Source organism: Grammomys surdaster, unplaced genomic scaffold (genome assembly GCF_004785775.1).
Source record: "Grammomys surdaster isolate TR1022 unplaced genomic scaffold, NIH_TR_1.0 126391, whole genome shotgun sequence".
NCBI lineage: Eukaryota > Metazoa > Chordata > Mammalia > Rodentia > Muridae > Grammomys > Grammomys surdaster.
The window spans coordinates 15,159,328-15,166,494 of record NW_021621185.1 but is presented as its reverse complement, the minus strand read 5'-3'; the positions used below and the strand labels follow the sequence as shown (position 1 = coordinate 15,166,494).

At 43.4% G+C, this 7,167-nt stretch overlaps 1 pseudogene; it reads left to right on the top strand.

The window, feature by feature from the left end:
• Positions 1-4,750: 4,750 nt before the first annotated feature.
• Positions 4,751-5,201, top strand: LOC114614433 (annotated as a pseudogene).
• Positions 5,202-7,167: the final 1,966 nt, after the last annotated feature.

The following is a 7,167-nucleotide window of genomic DNA, read 5'->3' as shown; positions in this document are numbered from 1 at the left end:
GGAGATCACATACCGCTGAAAATTGCCCCCCCACCCAGGGGTGGTGTGGTGTGTGTGTGGTGGAGGGGCTAGTGAACGGCTCAGCAGGTACTGGCAGCTGATGCTAAGCCTGATAAACAGAGTTCAATCCTTTATCCTACACAGTGGATGGAGAACACTAACTTCTGCAAGTTGCCTTTTGACCTCCATGCATGTGCCATGGCACACACATACCCATTCACACACACACACACACACACACACACTAAATGAAAATGTAATTTAAAAATTAAGAATGTTTTGGATTTTCTCCTGACCTGGAACAGTCTTTCAGAAACAATTGGGCCTTCTGAAGAAAGCTAACAGTTTATTTACATAATTGAAAACTGGCTCCAGTGGCCTTTAAGTAACAATTGGTGGAGAAAAAGAATCATTACTAAAGTTATCACAAATAAATGAAATATAGAAAAAGAAAATCAGAACAAACAAGAGGGAGAGAAAGGGGGACGCCAAAGTGCTAGTCTAATAGTAAACCAAATATTTGAACCTTTGTCATGAAATGTAAGTACACTTACGTCAGACTCAAAACAAACACTAGAGTCTACAGTCCTTCACTCTGAGCTGAGACCTACTGAATCACTCGACATCTAAGGAACAACAAAGGAGGTCACTGGAGGTCATAGCTGCAGCTGGCTTGCTGGCTACTGAAGAGCAGAATCGATTCTCTCTGCCCCAGGGCCCCACAGAAACAGTGTGGTGTTTCCTGGATGGAAAAACAAATGACATAATTTGTAGATTATTAAAGGAAATCTCAGAGACCAGCAGTGCTAATAATGTTGACGGGTTCCAAGTTGAAGCTTTCTACTTAATTTTCTTAGTCAACACTGTGTGAGAGTGTGTGTGTGTGAGAGTGCTTGTGCATGTGTGTGTGTGTATGAGTGTGTGTGTGTATGAATGTGGGTGCATGTGTGTGTGTATGAGTGTGTGAGTGTGTATGAGTGTGTGTGTATGAATGTGTATGCATGTGTGTGTATGAGTGTGTGTGAGTGTGTGTGTGTGTATGAGTACATGTGTGTCTATGAGTGTTTGTGTATGAGTGTGTGTGTATGAGTGCATGTGCGTGTGTGTATGTGTGTGTGTATGAATGTGTGTGCATGTATGTGTATATGAGTGTGTGTATGAGTGTGTTTATGAGTGTGTGTGTGCATACACGTGCACTAAGGGAAGGCAGGGAGGGAGAGGGAGAGAAAGGGAAGGAGGATTCTAGTGGGAATATTTGAGGGGAAAGGAAATAAGCTTGGCTCCAACATTTTAGCAGAAAGGTTCCTACTGAATGAAATAGGCCTGTGGTCAGGAAGAGACATCTATGGGAGTTGTGTGCTGTTTAATTTTTTTCTAAACCTGAATCTGCTTTAAGACAAGTTCATTAATGTTAAAAATGACTTAACATCTCTGTGCTGGTTTGTTTTCATCAACGTGACACAAACTAGAGCCACCTAGGAAGTAGGTCTCTCAGTTAAGGATTTCCTTTCATCGGAATGATAAGAGGGCATGTCTGTGGAGTTTTGTAATTTACATTTTTTTTCATATAATATACTTTGGTTAAAGCCGGGCAGTGGTGGTGCATGTCTTTAATCCCAGCACTTGGGAGGCAGAGGCAGGCAGAGTTCTGAGTTCGAGGCCAGCCTGGTCTACAGAGTGAGTTCCAGGACGGCCAAGGCTACACAGAGAAACCCTGTCTCGAAAAACCAAAAAAAAAAAAAAAAAAATACACACACACACACACACACACACACTTTGGTTAAGTTCTCTCCCAATTCCTTCCAGATCTTTCCCACCTACTGTCCTATTTCTCACATTCAAAAAGAGAGAGAGAGAGAAAGAAAAAGAAACAACAACAACATATACATATACAAAAACCAGAAAAAAAAACCTCTGCAAAAAAAAGATCAAAGCAAACAAAACACTAATACAAACCATCCCCCCAAAAACAAACAAACATCTAGGGTAAGAAGAAGCTTCTCTGACAGAGGGCTGGGCAAGGCACTGATCTGTGAGCATGGCAGTCTGCCTTCAGGAGTTATTTTATTGCTATGTTCCTTTAGCAGAATGACAGTAATGGGTTTCCCCGTAGGCCTGTGACTCATCTAGTCTAAGGCTCTTGGTCATCTTAGCAGGGTCAGGTCTGTGTTCCCTATCATGGAGTAGGCTTTAAATCTAACCAGAAAGTGGTTGGTTATTCCCATAACATTGTTAGCACTAATGCACCAGTATGCCTTGCATGTGGGTCACTATTACAGGTTGCAAGGTTTGTAGCTGAGTGACACTGATGACTACCTTTCTCCTCCAGTAGTGTGTAGAGTATTTTCCAGGACCATACCTGCTGCCATGCTTTTCCCACCATGATGGACTGTATATACTAGAACTGTAGGTCAAATAAGCCCTTTCTTCCTTAAGATGCTTCATGTCACAGCAACGAGAAAGGTAATTAACACACTCTTCTGTTATTATATTTATGTGGTTGCATGACCCTGTATCGGGAGGGTACTCTTCTATCACTTAACTTGCACTTACTCATATGACTACCTTTGGCAGATGAAAATAAAGGAGCTGGAGAGTAAAGGCTTGAAATGAGTAATCAGGCTTGGCCTCTGACCTTCCACTTTCTGCCAAGAGGACAGCATGTGGGTCCAAGGCAGCTAAGAAAACCACACACCTGAAGCCTACTTACAGCTTAGAGCCAAAGCCAAGTGTGTACAGTCTACAGCAGCATGAATCACAATAGCCCCAAAGATGCATGACCGAGAAACAAACGCTCATTATTACAAGCTTCCTGAGTTTTAGTGGGTCCTCACAGAGCATTATAGCTATGATAGTGGGTTAATACAATATCTGTGGAAGCAGAGCATTATAGCTACAATAGTCGGTTATTACAATATCTGTGGAAGCAAAAGCTCTCCCAATTCAAATAGATTTTACCCTTTAGCACATTGCTTAGGGATGAGATTTTGGTAATGAAGTTCAGATAAATGCTACAAAGAATACTATTAAAAATGATTCCTGGAATAAAGAGATGGCTCAGGAGTTAAGCGCACTGACTGCTGTTGCAGAGAACCTGAGCTCAACTCTGTCTTAGTTACTTCTTTACTGGGATAAAACACCGTGACCAAAAGCAACTTGAGGAGGAAAGGTTTATTTGGCCCACATATCCTGAATCATATCTGTTGAAGGAAGCCAGGGCAAGAATTCAAACTGGGCAGAAACTTGGAGCTGCTGCAGAGACCATGGATGACTGCTGCTTACTGGCTTGCTCCTTGTGGCTCCCTCAGCCTGCTTTGTTTTAAAGCCCAGGACCACCTAGAGTGGCACTCCCATATCGTTGACAATTAAGAAAATGCCCTATAGGCTTGTCTACAGCCAGATCTGATGGAAGCAGTTTTCAGTTGAGGTTTCCTACTCTGAAATGACTCTGGAGTGCATCATGTTGACATAATGACATAATCATGTTGCCAGGACAGAGTCCCAGCATCCACATCAGGTGGATTACAACTATCTGTAACTCCAGCCTCAGGGGAAATCTGATACCATTGGCCTCTGCAGGGCCCCCACCCCCACCACAGCACCCCTCGGCTTCCACACATACACACTTGAAAATAAATAGTTAAATACTTCCTTCTTAGATGGTGGAAATAGGTACAAATACTTTGTTGCCCATTGGCTTCTCCCTCAGGTAGCCAGGCCGGGCCCATTATGCAACAGCCGGGCTGGAGGGAGGGACGCTTAGCCCGGGTGAGTGCAGGGCAGAGTCTTAGTTGGCAATGAGTTCACAGGCAATAAACACACCTCTGAACAGCTTCGGGAAACTGATTCCTTTATTAGAAGGGCAAAAGGGATATCTATGCCCCCGGGGAGGTGGCCAGTGTCTCTGGGTCAAGGTTTGTGTGGCTGTGCACCATTGGCAGGGGTGTTGGAAGATGCTCCATCTACGTACTCAGGGATTGAAGGGTCTGGGGGCCAGGAGAAGCCTTACAAGGTTGTACTGGCTAGTTTTGTGTGTCAACTTGACACAAGTTGGAGTTATCACAGAGAAAGGAACCTCCCTTGAGGAAATGCCTCCATGAGATCCATCTGGAAGGCATTTTCTCAATTAGTGATCAAGGGTGGGAGGGCCCATTGTGGGTGGTGCCATCCCTGGACTGGTACTCGTGGGTTCTATAAGAAAGCAAGCTGAGCAAGCCAGGGGAAGCAAGCCAGTAAGCATCATCCCTTCATGGCTTCTGTATCACCTCCTGCCTCCATGTTCCTGCCCTCTGTGAGCTCCTGTCCTGACTTCCTTTGATGATGAACAGCAATGTGGAAGTGTAAGCTGAATAAACCCTTTCCTTGCCAGCTTGCTTCTTGGTCATGATGTTTTGTGCAGGGATAGAAACCCTTACTAAGACAAATTGGTACCAGCACAGTGGGGCATTCAAACAAGAAGTGAGGTTTAATAACTGTCAGGGTAATAAATTCTTACTAGGGTTGATGGTGGGGAAGCAGGCTTTATGGTGCCAGGTTGGGAGAGTGAAAGCAGTCAACTCCTATCATCCTCATGTTTGAAGTGTCCAGAATTCCTCTGTAACCTTGGGCCATTATGGTCCCCAAATATTTTATTTATTTATATAGGAAGTTGATGTATAAATGACCATTGACTATTGATTTGAATATCAGGTTCTCTGATTTTTTAAACAATATTTTCTCATGTAGAAATGAACTAAGTGGTCCGCGAGTTAGTAGCCAACATGCAGCTCTTTGTCCGCGCCCAGAAACTACACACCCTCGAAGTGACCGGCCAGGAGACGGTGGCCCAGATCAAAGCTCATGTGGCCTCACTGGAAGGCATTGCCCCCGAAGATCAAGTCGTGCTTCTGGCAGGCTCGCCGCTGGAGGATGAAGCCACCCTAGGCCAGTGTGGTGTAGAGGCCTTGACCACTCTGGAAGTAGCAGGCCGCATGCTGGGAGGTAAAGTCCATGGTTCCCTGGCTCGTGCTGGAAAAGTGAGGGGTCAGACTCCCAAGGTGGCCAAACAGGAAAAAAAGAAGAAGACAGGCCGGCCCAAGAGGCGAATGCAGTACAACCGACACTTTGTCAATGTTGTGCCCACCTTTGGCAAGAAGAAGGGCCCTAATGCTAATTCCTAAATCCTGTTGTGACCCTGCCACTAATAAAGCCACTTTGCCCAGGAAAAAAAAAAAAAAGAAATGAACTAAGCATATAGTCTTTTCTTTTACTTTTTTTCCTTTTGATTTTGTCTTTTTGTTTTGCTATTGAGACAGGGTCTTACTACAATGTAGCCTTTGCCATTCTGAAATTCACCATGTAGTCTAGGCTGACCTTGAACTTACCGAGATTCATCTACCTGTGATTCCTGAATGCTGGGTTTAAAGTCATGATCAGCTACACTCAGCTACGTAGATAGTATTAAGTACTGTATTATTTCCAGATTTGGCTAACTGAAGGGAGAACATTTATACAGCTAGTTCAAAAAACAAATATTCTTGAAATTTCTGTAGTTGTTGTTGTTGTTGATGGTGACATGATGATTTTAAACACATTGTAGCCCAGGGTGGCCTGAAAATTGAACATAGCCCAGACTGGTCCTGAACTCACAGCAATCCTTCTGCCTCAGTCTCCTGAGTGTTGGAATTATAGGAATGAACCACCATACACTTCTCTTAGGGTTGTTTGTTTTTATTTTTATTACATTTCTTTATCTGTTTTCACGTATGTGTGCCATGGTGCAAGTGTTGAGGTCAGTGGACAACTTCCTTTTTTTCCTTTTACAATATGGGGATCAGAGATTCAACTCTGGTCCTGAGGCTTGGTGGCAAAGCACCTGTACTCACTGTCTTAGTTAGGGTTTCCATTGCTGCGAAGAGACACCATGACCAAGGCAACTCTTATAAAGAGCAACATTTAATTGGGGCTGGCTTACAGGTTCAGAGGTTTAGTCCATTGTCATCATGGCCGGAAATATGACAGTGTGCAGGCATGGCACTGGAAGAGCTGAGAGTTCTACAACTTCTGAAGGTGGACAGAAGACTGGCTTCCAGGCAGCTAGGAGGAGGATCTCAAAGACCACCCCCACAGTGACACATTTCCTCCAACAAGGCCACACCTCCTAACAGTGCCATTCCCTATGGACCAAGCATATTCAAATCACCACTGTTGAAATAATTACTTTAAAAAATAAATCGCAGTGCCAGGTTCACTACTTGCCCCAATGGTTTACATTCCCAAATGAAAGACACACCCAAAGCCTTTATATTTTGATATGCTTTAAACAGCTCCATAGCTGGTTAACTGCCTAACCTCCATGCAGTTAATCCACCTTCCACCAATAATCCTGAATTATTACTTACTAAACTCTGTATTCTACCTTGGAAGCTTTGGACCCAGGGTGCTGCCCAACTGGATCACACTCGCCTGGCTCCTTCACATGGCGGCCATGTCTCTCTGTCTTGCACTCTTCTCAGGCCTGGTGTCTCTCCTCTCCTCCACACTCTCCCAACTTCCCAGCTATTGGCTGTTGGCATTTTTATTTTTCAGTCAGAACCAACTGGGGACAGGGTCCCAGAAGCAACATGCAGATACTCCTGTAAGCAGTTTTTTGGGGGAACATAATTAGTATTAGAATGCAAGCAGCTACACACCCACTAAGCCATCTTATAGGCCTTCCTCTTAGTTTTAAATTAACATATGTAGGGACTAGAGTGTTGGCTCAGTGATTAAGAGCACTTGCTGCTCTTCCAAAGGACTAGAGAGTTTGGTTCCCAGCACTGAATCAGGTGACTCACAGCTGCCTGAAACTCCAGCTCCAGGGACACACTTGGCAAATACTCACACAGACACAGACAGAAAAAAATCATGTAAAAGTAGTTAAGGTATTTACTACTATAACAAGTTATGCTTCAATTATTTTTTATAATTAAGACATTTTTATAATTATAATCATCTTATAATTAAGATAATCTTTAATTAAATTATAATTTAATTCAATAATTAAAGAAGTCAATACATTCATATACAGTTAGAATTGCCATCACGAATAGAAGCTGTAAAGCTTCACAGTAAATAGTTCACTTTCAGTGTCAAATATGTTTTGTGTATGTATCCACCACCAAACCCAGAAGAAGAAAAAATTCTATG